This window comes from Rhipicephalus sanguineus, chromosome 3 (genome assembly GCF_013339695.2).
Source record: "Rhipicephalus sanguineus isolate Rsan-2018 chromosome 3, BIME_Rsan_1.4, whole genome shotgun sequence".
Lineage (NCBI taxonomy): Eukaryota > Metazoa > Arthropoda > Arachnida > Ixodida > Ixodidae > Rhipicephalus > Rhipicephalus sanguineus.
In genome coordinates this window covers 195813229-195826048 of record NC_051178.1, presented here as the reverse complement: position 1 = coordinate 195826048, position 12820 = coordinate 195813229, and the positions used below count along the sequence as shown (strand labels likewise).

Sequence of the window (12820 nt, the reverse complement as noted above, 5' to 3'; positions counted from 1 at the left end):
AAACAAAAGAAAAAAAAACGACAAGTCCTGGTTCGCGTTTTACGCTTCTGCAGTGAGAACAGAACACAAGCAAAGATTTTGAGTATAGGCAGGTTTAATAAATGGCCAAGCAAACGTTAACAGGGCGCATTGGTCAAATGCCCGCCTACGCAACCGCTCTAGCGTGCCCGGTGGCATCTATAAGAGTTGTCGCTACGCGCTATCTGTCATGGTTTTTGAGCAAGCGAAAGTGGCTCGCGCTGCTAAAAGAAACGCAGAAAAAAAAACTTAATATGATAAATCTGTGTCCGTACATGTGCGTGACACTGTAACGTGATTTATTCATTGGTGAAATATTCATGAGTTAAAATTATGAACCACTTATCTGCCTATATATGTGACATAGCAGATCACACCACACTTTTAAACAGTTATGCTTGAGAATAGCGATGCTTTCAAGCATTCTAATTACTGAAAGTGCGATGTGACATCACTACGTTCGTGCATCTGATCCTCAATCCTCCTTAACTCTAGGAAACTGCTCCTGTAAATAAATCACGTCATGTAACGCGCGCACACACACACACACACACACACACACACACACAAACGCGCGCGCGCGGTTTTCTTTGGTGGCATAGCAGTAAAACGCTTGAAGGACATGTAGGGACACCGTGAAAACGCAGCACGAGCACCACGTGTTGTGTTCTTCCTGTGTCTCTGTCCTTCAAGCGCTTTATTGCTATTATGTCACACCAACAAGCCCGAATATCAGCAATGGTCAATTTCTTTGATGGTTTGTTCTTGCTCTCCCTGCTTCTTTTTTTATTTGCTTGTAAGGGTGCCGGATGCATGTGATTTGGCTTTCTCGGTTCACGCTTACATTCCAGTCCATGCCTACGCTACCATCGTCGCACCCAACCCGAGCAAGTACGCTTGCAGCGCCTTTTCGTCTCTCGTAGAAATGTCCGCGTTGCGCTGCGCTAGGCGCTGCTTTCGGAGCACCACTGACTTGATCCGTCTTCTTTCCGAAGCCAGCAATGTGCGTTCCTCAAGCTGCGCTTGTCCCGGCCTCTAGATCTGTGTTATACTTACATTAATAATAATATCTACAGGGTTTAACCTCCCAAAACCACGATATGATTATGAGGGACGCCGTAGTGGAAGGCTCCGGAAATTTCGACCAACTGGGGTTCTTTAACGCGCACCCAAATCTAAGTACACGGGCCTCAAACATTTTCGCCTCCATCGAAAATGCAGCCGCCGCGGCCGGGATTCGATCCCGCGACCTTCGGGTCAGCAGTCGAGCGCCATAACCACTAGACCACCGTGGCGGGGTATACGTATTGTGTCATTCTTGTGCCATTCTTTAGCTTTTGATATACGCTTACGCATTTCGAACCATGTTCACTTGGATACCGATATGTGTTATGCAGCCCTGTTTTGCGGTTCGCGCCCCGACAACTGGGAAAGCTGCATATATAGTGTCTCGTTAACTAAATCAATCTGGAATGATAGTGTGATCTTTCAGAGCTTGGTTTAGATGAATTTCATGGTGAAAGGTGGAGTATCAGAAGGCAGAAATTCCGACGTTCCGTTTCTCGAACTTTGCGACGGAACCGCTGCGCATGGTACAAGCCAGTGTGAAGTCGCCGTGTTTCGGCAGAAATTATTGATTCTAGCCAAGTTCTGTCTTTCGTTACACTATGCTAAATTAAGAACAAAAAATTACCAAGCATGTACTTCCATAATTCACGAAGTAAAGGCGAGCTTTTGTGAGAGCAACACGAGGGCGTATATAGCCACGCGTGTCTTAATTTTGCGTCGTAACAATATTTATCTAATTAAGCCTTCACTCATAGTAAGACTGATTTGTATCATTATTGCAGCTGTAAGCTTATTGTTCTCATCGGTGTTCTTTTGAAGTACACGAAAGCATCAAAACAAAACAAATTTTAAGAAACACCATTAATTGCGGACACTGGCGCCTCGACGCGGCGACAAAGAGGAAAAAGAGCAAGCGAGCGCTCTGTTTCGCTAATTTTTCCAGCGCGGATTTTCTTTCACGCACTTATAAATATCGAAAAGCAGCATAAATGCATGTTTTGCACTCGAAGCAAACTTCAGGTTTTCGTTTGCTCTCGTGCACGTCTTGCTAACAAAAGGATAGATTTGAACCTTCAGTGAATAGACGCGCCTTCGCACAACCGGCTTAGGTAATGCTACTTTAATGAAGACTGATTGCAAGTTGTTTGCCAGTCCGCACCTTGTTCTTGCTCTTGCCGTCACTGTGAGCATCCGTCCGCATAATCCGTCTCATAAAATATGCGCACAGAAGCGCATGCGCGCGCGTATTTAAAGGTTGTCCAGACCGCCATCCCTTTGCCAACTATCTAGCGGGAATGCTAGCTTACCAAATTAGCCCTGCAAAAGAGGTGAAAGAGTTGAAAGATGCGGTTTATCTATATATGTATATGAGCTGCTCCTCTGAACGTTTTACCTCTAAACCCGCTGCAACTACAGCGTTTCTAAGAAGGTTGAAGTGTCCCATAAATGAAAGGTGACAAAGAAATGTACGCGAGATTGCAGGCGGCAAGTCGGATCAGTCGTGTACTGCACAACCATCTGGTATGGCCTTATGACAAGTTCGCATCGGATGACCGGCCGCCTATAAGTGCAACGCGGTTCAGCGCACCGAAGGCGTCCGCGGTTATACAGCAATGGAAGATGGACTCACACAATGCATTGGTCAGAGGTGCGGAACTTCTCGGTGCAGGATCGACGACCAGCGGGACAGCGGTAATTCGGGGCGAATGAGACAATAGTGGCGGCAAACAATGGATACGTCAAATCCACCAGTGCGTGCACGTATTGTGGATGGCACTGCGGCCACACAGACGCACACACGCGCCGCAGGAACGCCTCGTGCCGGAACGGTCGACAAGGAACACGTGCGACACCGCTCGGCGGGAGGCCGCATGACATTCGCGATAAAGGAAAGACGCGAGCTGCGTCTCTGGACAAAAGAGCGCTTTAATATCGCTCAAGGCCCGTTGATTGCGTCCGCCGCGTCTTTGTTAGAGTGCTAACCGTCATTCAGTTGCCCCGCAGGACACCCCTTCGCAGCATCACAACAGCCAGCGGTGATTACCTTCTGTCGAATCCCGGCCCATAGAACACATACAGTACTTCTAGCATTCAAGCACGGCCGTGGTTGAGTAACGTGCAGATCAGATGAGTCTATTGTCGAGTGCTTATATAAACAGAGGAAAAGTCCACGTTCCTCGTCAAAAGTTTGCAAACATAGGCGTGCGCACCTCTTCCCCTCTTCCCCCCTGATCACCTAGGGGTGGGGGGTGGTGCAAAGTCTGCTCCATGCTTTCACTCAGTAGGAACTGTCGCGTCATTGTTTAACGAGCAGGTTTATAGCGTCAGGTTTTTGACAATAATGGAAAGGGGGGGGGGGGCTGAAGGCCCCTGATGTTGCGCATTTCAGGAACTGTTTACTTCCCATCTTTACTCCCGGAAAGCCAGGGACCAAAGGCAGGCCATTGTGAGAAGCGCGTCATCGCTTCACATTCTTTTTCTTTTTTTTTTTTCATCTTTTGCGAAACATGTTGTCCTTAGGACACTACCAACGGAGGGGAGAAGGGGAGGGGTGGGGTGGGGGTCTGAGATGAAACTTTGCTGCCCCTAATGGGAATGCTGCGCACGCCTATGTTTGCAAAGACGTTCCTGCGGTTCCTTCGCGATGCAGATCTACAAGCTTTCATTTCATTCTAGACTTTAAATCTCCTGGTCACGGTGTGATCTCCCCCACAACCAGTGGCGGAGCCAGCGGTGTGGTTTGGGCTTACTACCCCCCACCCCGAAATTCTTACTTTTTGTGCGTATGGCGTACAAATTTTCGCGCGGTGCAACTATTAGTTTTCTTCTTGCGTTGTTGGCTGGAAAAGAAAGGCGCGTAGGTGAATCAGCTCTCCAAACGTCCCAACCAGCTGTCACAGCAAGCTGTCGCAGCCAGCCGCAATCGGATGTCCGCTCCCCCCCCCCCCCCCCTAGGGGCGCCTGCCTGCGACCACATGAATATAAACATGAGGGACCGTGACACATGTTCCCTTAAGTCCTCGTAAATCTCTCTAAGTTCGCAAGCAACTTCTGTTCTTGTTTACATAGGTCATTTGCCAAAGAAATAAAAATAGAAGAAAAGATAGAGTATACATTCGTTCGATGTTCGTTTTCTTGAATGCGCCGGCATCTAGAAGAACTCGGAAGGACTGACTACAAGCACTAGTAAAGGGAAAGAGAAAACAACAGAAGCAGAAGAAGAAGAAGAAGAAGAAGAAGAACGCCCTCACTCTCATTCTGAGCCACTGTTTTCACGACCCAAAGCAAGGCCCGTCAGAAATGAAAAGAAGGCTGACGTACGCCGCAAGTCAACGCGCACTCCTTCTAGCAATGAATGTAGGTAGGGATAATCTCATTTGGAGTGTGCGACTCTTGTCCAGCTCTTCCCCTTGGGTGTTCTCGGGACGCTCGCGCTGTTACTGGAGCGGAACGGGCATTTGCAAGTCTAATCTTGGTTCCGCTGCCGTGTCTGGCCACCGCCGCCTCCTCGATGACGCTCGTTGACGCGGGATACGAAAGAGAGGACGAAGAGAGAGAGAAGAATAACGACCGCTTAGTTTTTCCCGGCGTCACAGAAAATTGTCGCTGCACCCAGGAGCAAGACGAAAACCTGGAATATAAACGGTTGCGAGCGGGCCGCATAGGCTGTCGTTGACATGCATGACAATTAAACTCTAACATAGCCTTCTCCTGTTTATTCAGTATGTCGAAGTTCAAGTCACTAGCCGGCCCACATTAGCGTTTTTGTGCAATTTAGTGCCCATTGCGAAATACTGCTGTATGCGGCACGTCGATAAGGATTCGTCGCAATCACAGACTCTGTACTTCCACCGAAAGCGCAAAGCTTAGCACTTATCCTCGGGCTACTTACGTTCTCTGTGCGCGGCTCCAGAACTTTTACGTGATTGCACCTGAGGTGTGAATTATATACGTCCCTCTACTTAAGGCGTTCCACTCACGAGACGTGCTTGATTATCAGGCGTGCCCCTAGGTGTCCTAGTTTACGACGCCCCCCACGCCCACCCCCCTTGCACGCACACCTCTGCTGGCGCAATACGGAAGAAGGGTTATCGTGCTTGGCGTTCTTTTATTTTATTCAATAAAGTTTGTTCATAGTCGATATCATCCATCGCATGACGTACACGGCGTGCGCTGACAAACGCAGCTCTCTCTCATTATGAATACGTTTTAAACGTGATATATGTGTCAGCTATATAAATATCTACTATAAAAGATGCCTTAGAAAGCTTCGAGAAAAGACGATGAGGAAGTGAGTGATATATCTAAAAAAATTTTTAATACTTTAGGAGAGAAACTGTATACGTGACAGGCGCAGCAAATACTATATAGTGCTTTAGCAGCGCCGGTTTACCGCATGGTAAGTACGATAATACCGTACCGTCGTGGTCGGCACGCAGCTTTTTCCAACCGGCAAAACCTCTTTGATCAAGCCATCTTGATCATCTCATCACGTTACCATACGCAATGAGCAACTCGCGTGACTGAAACGTTTAAAAAAAGCTATGTGCCGGCAACGGCGGTACGGTTTCCGCACTTGTGCAATGCGTACGCGTTTATAAGGTAACATTTCTAAGAAAAAACTATCTAGGCGAGACTAACTATTAGCGTACAGTCTAACACGCGTGAGTAGATAGCGAAAAGGGAGCACGGAATGGTATTGTATTGTCGGTACCGCCACTTCTTTGCTGCTATAAAAAAAAAAACAATAATAATAACGTCATACCGGGGAATGTAATAACATATATTTCCCTTCCATCTCTTCCCTTGTTGAGAGAGTTGCGTAAACTGTGGAACGTTCCACCTGAATCGACGAGAAAAGGAAAAAAAGAAAAACTGCGAAAGGAATTGAAATGAAAAGCCGGTTCGTGTTTCGAAAGTTATGGCTAAGTTCTGGCCATAGTTCGACAAAACGTGCGCCCTTGGAGGGGAAAGTTCCAGCGAAGTATTTTGGAGAGCGCATGATTTGTTCTTGCGTCATATAGTTATATCAACAGTAGTAGTAAAGCTGAACGCCGGACGTAGTCTTATACCGATGACTCAAAGGGAAAGTAAAAACTGTGTGTGCGTGCGCGCGTGTTCGTATAGTTGATGATTAGTGGATTTGTTTGGTGAAAGGGCCAGAGTTGGCTAACAAGCGCCGGATCTTTTATGTGGTATTAGCGATGGCCAACGATTACGATGACAGGATGTATTATGACTGTAAAGAGGCGTAAAATCACGCGCTATATAGGAGCGTAAGATATTTATAGAGTATAAAATTATGGCAGTGAGACGTGAAGTGATCTATGGGTGTGGGATGAATGATCAGTGAGCATGATCAGTGAGAGATGGCAAATAGCACGAATGCCTCCTCAGGACCTTTGAGCGGGGAGGCAGGTGCTTTCTTTAATGTAGCCACAGCAGCAGCAACCACTGTTCAGAGGTCGTGCTTCGGAATGCTGGGGAATATGGCGTGAAAACTACGCACATCTTTTTAAAATGCGAACAATGATTCATATTTAAAAAGCGGATCCCTACCGATGAACATCAAATCTAACGATGCAGTGGAAATTGCTGCCGGTATAGGGTAATGAAAAGTGCTTCTTTCTGATAGCATCTAATTCATTGCACTGGACCAGGATGTGAAGCACGGTAAGTGGTTCTCCACATCTCTCACACATTGGTGTATCACCAATGGACAGAAGGTATACGCATGTGTGCTGTATGTGAGTGTGTCCTATTCTTAGCCTGGTAATTGTCACTTGTCGTGACCTCGTTACTGGAGGCCAGTTTCCGAGATTCGGCTTGATAACATGTAGTGTTTGCCTATCCCATGAGCGCTGCCAATAAGCCCTGAGTTTTCGTTTTAGGAATGGGTTTTAGGTCTAGTGCAGAGAAAGCTATGGCTGTATCGACAGCGTTTTCGTGGACGGATGCAGCGAGCTGGTCTGCCAACGCGTTTCCTTCGATCTCGCGATGCCCTGGCCCCCAGCGTATCACGACATGTTGTTTAGATGCTTAAATTGTGCGTAGCGATGAGTACAGCGAGACGATTACGGGATTTTTGTGCGTTTAGAGAGTTTTCCAAGCTTTTACCACGCTTAAGGAATCCGCGTATGTAACTTCGTGGTATAATTTCAATTCTTTATTAAATGCGAAGCATTTCTTAGCGAACCTTTGGCACTTTGCGCGTTTCTATCTATCTATCTATCTATCTATCTATCTATCTATCTATCTATCTATCTATCTATCTATCTATCTATCTATCTATCTATCTATCTATCTATCTATCTATCTATCTATCTATCTATCTATCTATCTATCTATCTATCTATCTATCTATCTATCTATCTATCTAGCCGCCTACGTCTGGGTGCTCTCATGATCGCCTCCTTAACTTGGTGTAAACCAAAATTGGCATGGGAGGGTAAGAGGATTTGACGAATATTACTGTCTGGTCATGACATGAATAACGTGAAAATCCTGCCGCGTAAGTCGTCAAACTCTCATAGTGAATTTACAGCGCGAAAAACGAGAGACAAAAGAAGAAATACTACACAGGACAAGCGCTTTCCTCCAGACACGTGTGGCACATACCCGTTTACCACGGGCCGCGGTGTACGGGTATGCGCCACAGGTGATTGACAGTTTATATCAACCCAGGAACGGCGAGAACAGACATTGGTAATTTAAATGAGGGAGTGTTAAGAAAAATCGACGTCGGAAGCGTTGACCCGACGAATGGAAAATGTAACAATTAGGATCCCAGCAGGAATCGAACCCAAGCATTCTAGGTGGCAATCAGGTATTCTACCACATAACCACCCCCGGTCTATAAACTGGTGTGGAAAAACAGCCTATGCAGGCGTAATGTCGGTGCAACGTCAACTGTGGCTGTAGTGCTGGCTATCTAATTGCACAATAAAGCAATAAACGCTACATATTTACTCCTACGATGCAGGCATCATATCAGATTAACGTCTGTAGTTCCAGTAGTGGCTCCGCTTTCATAGCAGTCTAATAAACAGTACATTTGTATTCCTGTGATTGAGCAAGCTATATTGAAGCATTGCTCGACCCCGCAGGGATATATTAACGAAAGTTACGCGTGATGTTCACATGATTCCACCGTAAAGTGCACTTAGTTTCGTTAATACTGACGTACGTACTCTAACGTGAGGGCTGACGTTACGTCGCACCATAAGTTACCCTTTAAACACCAGTTTTGTCGACGTGCCTGGTAAGCCCACGATGTTCACATACATAGGCGTGCGCATGGTTCCCCATTAGGGGGGGCAAAGGTCCGCCGCAGCGCCCCCCCCCACTCTACTAAGTCAATGGATGGGGCAGATTTTTCGCCCCCCCCCCTTTGGGTGACTAGAAGGGTCAATGTATGGGGCAGATTTTGCGCCCCCCCCCCTCTTAGGTGATTAGGGGGGCGGCCGCCCCCCCCTGCCCCCCCTGTGCGCACGCCTATGTTCACATAGCTACTACACTGACAAAAACACGTCGATCGACCTCGCAACGCTTGGCTCAAAGCCAAAAAGTACATCATAGAAGTACTCGCTGACTGCTTCGCATGAAACCGATTCCCACAACGCGTGGGATCTGCCGAATTTTTTCTGTTAGTATCGGATAAGCCTCTGCTGTGAAAATGCTTGCGTTGGGGCGAAGAACATCGGAATACGAAAAGTATGCATGGGCCGACCGCTGCGTAGGACGCACCAGCATGAGACTTCGAAGCATTGGTGAAAAATTCCGGACAGGTGTATTTGTGCTGCAGTTCTAGGAAGTACGTATGGATGTGTGCAATAGGCGCGCGCTTCGTAACTTCTACGAAAGATACATCACAGTCTGTGAGCTGCCGCTGCCATGGCGGCAGTTGTAGAGCAGGAGCGTGGCATTCTGAGAGTGGGACTCCCATTTCCTCGGCAAGACCTCGTACAAGTAGTGAGTAGGGCGCTCTCAATGCAGGACGGTTATGGAACAGACGGGAACTAGATAAATCACTTATAGCAATGTATGTGGGATGTTCCCTGTTTGCATTGACTTTTAGAAAATATACAAGGAAATGTAGCATCTCTGCAAATGAAGTGATCACTCCTTTGATTCCACGTAAAGTCTTTCTATGAGGCTTGTCCGAAAGGCATCCGTGCTAAGGTGAATGCCTATAGATGGTGGACGGGGTCCAGGATCTTCAATGTGCTCGGTGAGGCAGACAGCACACGCAAGCTTGTTTTTGTCTTGTGCCATGTATATGTGTGCGTGCGTGTTTGCGTGGGCTTGTATGTGCACGCGTGTGCGTATTTGCGTTGTAACCTCGTACTCACAGTACCAGAGACTGTAAAACTATGGCCCCATAGTCTAGTCGTGTGGGTATGAGGCTCTTGTACAGATTCATGAGGCATTTCTTATCACTGCCCTGTGATGTACGCGACAAAAACCTTCAGAATAATCATAGTTTTCATGCACTTGTTTTTCAGGCATTTTATGTGTTGCACAAAGGATAGTTTCGTTCAAGAGAGTGGTAAGCTGGGCTAGTTGGTATGTATTAATAAACAGCGCGAAAAACAAGAGACAAAAGCGCTCGTCCCGTGTTGTTCTTCCCTTTTGTCTCTAGTTGTTTTCGCGCTGTTTACTACTATGCTAGTTTATGTTTACTACTATGATAGTGTCTAGAATTACACCTAAGAACTTGTGCTCTGTTTTTCAGGCAGCGGATGACCCTGCAGATAAATATCTGGATCGAGGTGCAGGCCTATCTTCCTAGAAAAAGAGGACGCAGGTGCTCTTTTCTGGATTGAGGCTGAACCCATTTCGTCGGCCCATGTAGACACCTTATTAAGACCAAGCTGAACCTGCCGTTCGCATATTGCGAGATTGCAAGATTTAAATCCAATCTGTGCATCATCAACATCAACATCATCTGCTGGGACCCATATACTAAGGAAGTTGTAGATAAACTTGAAAAAGTGCAGAATAGAGCAATTCGATTTGTCCTTGGAAATTATGACAAGATGCTTAGTATGACAGAGAGCAAAAAAACATTAAATTGGCTTCTTGTTGAAAACCGTTGTCGAAGCCTCCGATTAAAATTCCTTCATAGCATTTATCATTCGAGAACAGGGATCATCAGGCAATTGTATTTTCGGCCACCCAACTATGTTTCTCAAGGGCGAGATCACCACTTAAAAATACGTGAGATTCCTTTTAGGGGTGACACTTTTCGCTACTCTTTCTTTGTTCGCACTATAAGAGAGTGGAACACTCTGCCACCGGAAATTGTCTGTATTGGTTCAAATGACGATTTTTTCCATGCTTTATGATTACATTTTTGTGTGCTTGATTATATGTACTGTACCCTCCCTGCCGTAATGCCTTATGGCGAAGCAGGTACTTAATAAATAAATAAATAAATAAATAAATAAATAAATAAATAAGCTGAATAGAACATATTTCGAGGGATACACAGACGTAAGGAATTCACTTCTATAATAAAAAAACGTGTATAACTGATCTTCAAAATTGGCTAGCGCGAAAATCGACAAGGACTAAGAAGGAACACTGATGTACAGGACAGGCGCCTGTCCTGTACATCAGTGTTCCTTCTTAGTCCTCGTCGATTTTCGCGCTAGCCAATTTTGAAGATTATGAACCAACTAGCCCAACAACGTATACTCTTAAGTGTATAACTGAGCACACCACCCTGTGGTACTCCAGTCTTCTGGACAAATGGACGTGATAGAACGTGGCCGACACGAACACGGAATGTAGGGTTGAACATTGTACGTCTGTGCAAATTTGTGCGTACGTGTGCGTGCGCGATCGCTTTAATGTGCAAAATATTTAAAATTATTTATTCCTTTCGGGAATTTATCTTTTTTTTTCACTATCAATAATGTTTTTTTTTTATTATTATTATTAAGTCGAAAGCCTTATGTGCCTCATCAAGCGGGAAAAGTGACCGTCGGGGCAGTCTCCAACATGAGTGGCACCAAAAATCATGACCGTCATCCCAACAATTAATTGACGATCATCATAATCGGTGATGATGATGACGAAGATGATTTGATTAAGGTGCTTGCACCTTCGAGTTGTCTTAGGAGAATGCATAGGGGAACGTGTGAGTTTTTATTTGTGCCATGCGTTTTAACAGCTTTTTTTAATCGCAATTTTGATATGTGGTCATTGCTGTTTGTTTCATTAATTCTTGTCCTCATGCACAGGAGGTCGTAATTCATTTCCAAGCTACACGGGACCTCCTTCTGCGCGTACTCCTGGGGACAAAGGTTTCTGGGACACGGAATCCATGGCAAAGGCGTATTTCTGTTCGCTTGATGATGCGCAGGTGACCAAAACTACTAAAGGCTGAAACTTTTAATTACAGGCCGTGGTCTCGGGATAAGTAAGGATTCAGCTTTTTGTTGAGAATCTCGTGCCCTGTGCCGTTTCGTCCCCGATAGCGCATCTCTCTTGCAATTCTCACCATTTTGTTAACATCAATAGGTTTGTTCTGGTTGCGTCTTCTCATCTTTCGAAGACTGTACAATAAGGTCGTCCTGCATCGCAACAATTCGTTCAGTTGACGCTTATTTATAAAATGACTCTTATTTTTAATTAAGGACATCATGTGCGTGCCAAATGGCAGTTACAACGCTATGCAGGTGATGTAATGTGCAGAGGCGGCCAGCTGGTCGGTTGACAGTATGCGTAATATGCATTACGGAAGGTAAACGTATTCTCGACTGACACAGAAATCGACTGCGAGGCCAGAGCGCGAAATTTTAATATGTAGGTAGGGTGCAGATGACGAAGCAGGGAGGTACACCTTATAGATCACATATTAGAACTGCATGCAATGAGGAATTATTCAAAAAGCCACTACAGTGCTGTGGCTGCCGAGGAGTGTGGTGATCACAAAATATTAGTGATTACACCCAGCTGTAATTAATTTATTCATTCGTGTCATCCGTTCGCCGAGTGACGCCATGTAGCCTATGAAAATAAAAATAACATTCCAATAAAAACTGCGATTCAGTTGTTCTCATCTTTTTACCAAACTATTCTAAGTTTATTGTGGAGAATTTTCCCCTAAAGGTGAAAAATCTACAAAGTTGTAGATCAAATCAAACAGAACGATTGTCAAAAACGCATTTGCAAGTGATATCACCAGGATAAGAAAAAACAAGCGCATAAAAGCTAGAAAACCACCCCGAGAAAAACCGTTTGAGTATTGAAGCAATTACAGTAACTTACAGAGGACCAATCTTAAGACAGCCTCAAAATAAGCGCCATCTATTTGGTCAAAATCAAAAGTGCCCGAAACCTTGATGACGGTTGACAGCACCTATCAGTACTATAGAAGCGCACAGCGAAAACCGCTTCACAAAATCATCTCTTTTCAGCGAACATACAGTGCAAACGCGCGGCTCGCAACCACGGCCATTTCGCTACGAATTAGCGACAAAATCTGTTTCTTAGTACAAATCGGCATCCGTACCTGTTCGGTTCTCGCGTAGACTCATAACGTTCCTCAGCCAAAGCAGGCAGCCTTCGTGGTTCGGCGGCCTGTTCAGCGCAGGTCCACTAATACAAGCCCGTTGTGCATGTGGGAAGCGGGCCAGCACACGAACAGTGAAAAACCAAGCAAAACCAGGCCCGCATGGAATCTGACAGCCCCTGGGCGGCCGCTAGACTTTGGTTTTATTTTGCT

At 45.7% G+C, this 12820-nt stretch overlaps 2 protein-coding genes across 2 annotated transcripts in view; both read right to left on the bottom strand.

Moving 5' to 3' along the window:
• Window positions 1-12800, bottom strand: part of LOC119387990 (RING finger protein nhl-1-like) — a 124580-nt gene extending 111780 nt beyond the window's left edge. The window contains 1 exon segment of the mRNA XM_049413778.1: window positions 12608-12800. The gene's annotated coding sequence lies outside the window, so the exon portion shown is untranslated.
• LOC119387985 (estradiol 17-beta-dehydrogenase 8) overlaps window positions 1-12820 on the bottom strand; it is a 169286-nt gene that overhangs the window by 21370 nt on the left and 135096 nt on the right. The gene's annotated exons all lie outside the window — the stretch shown is intronic.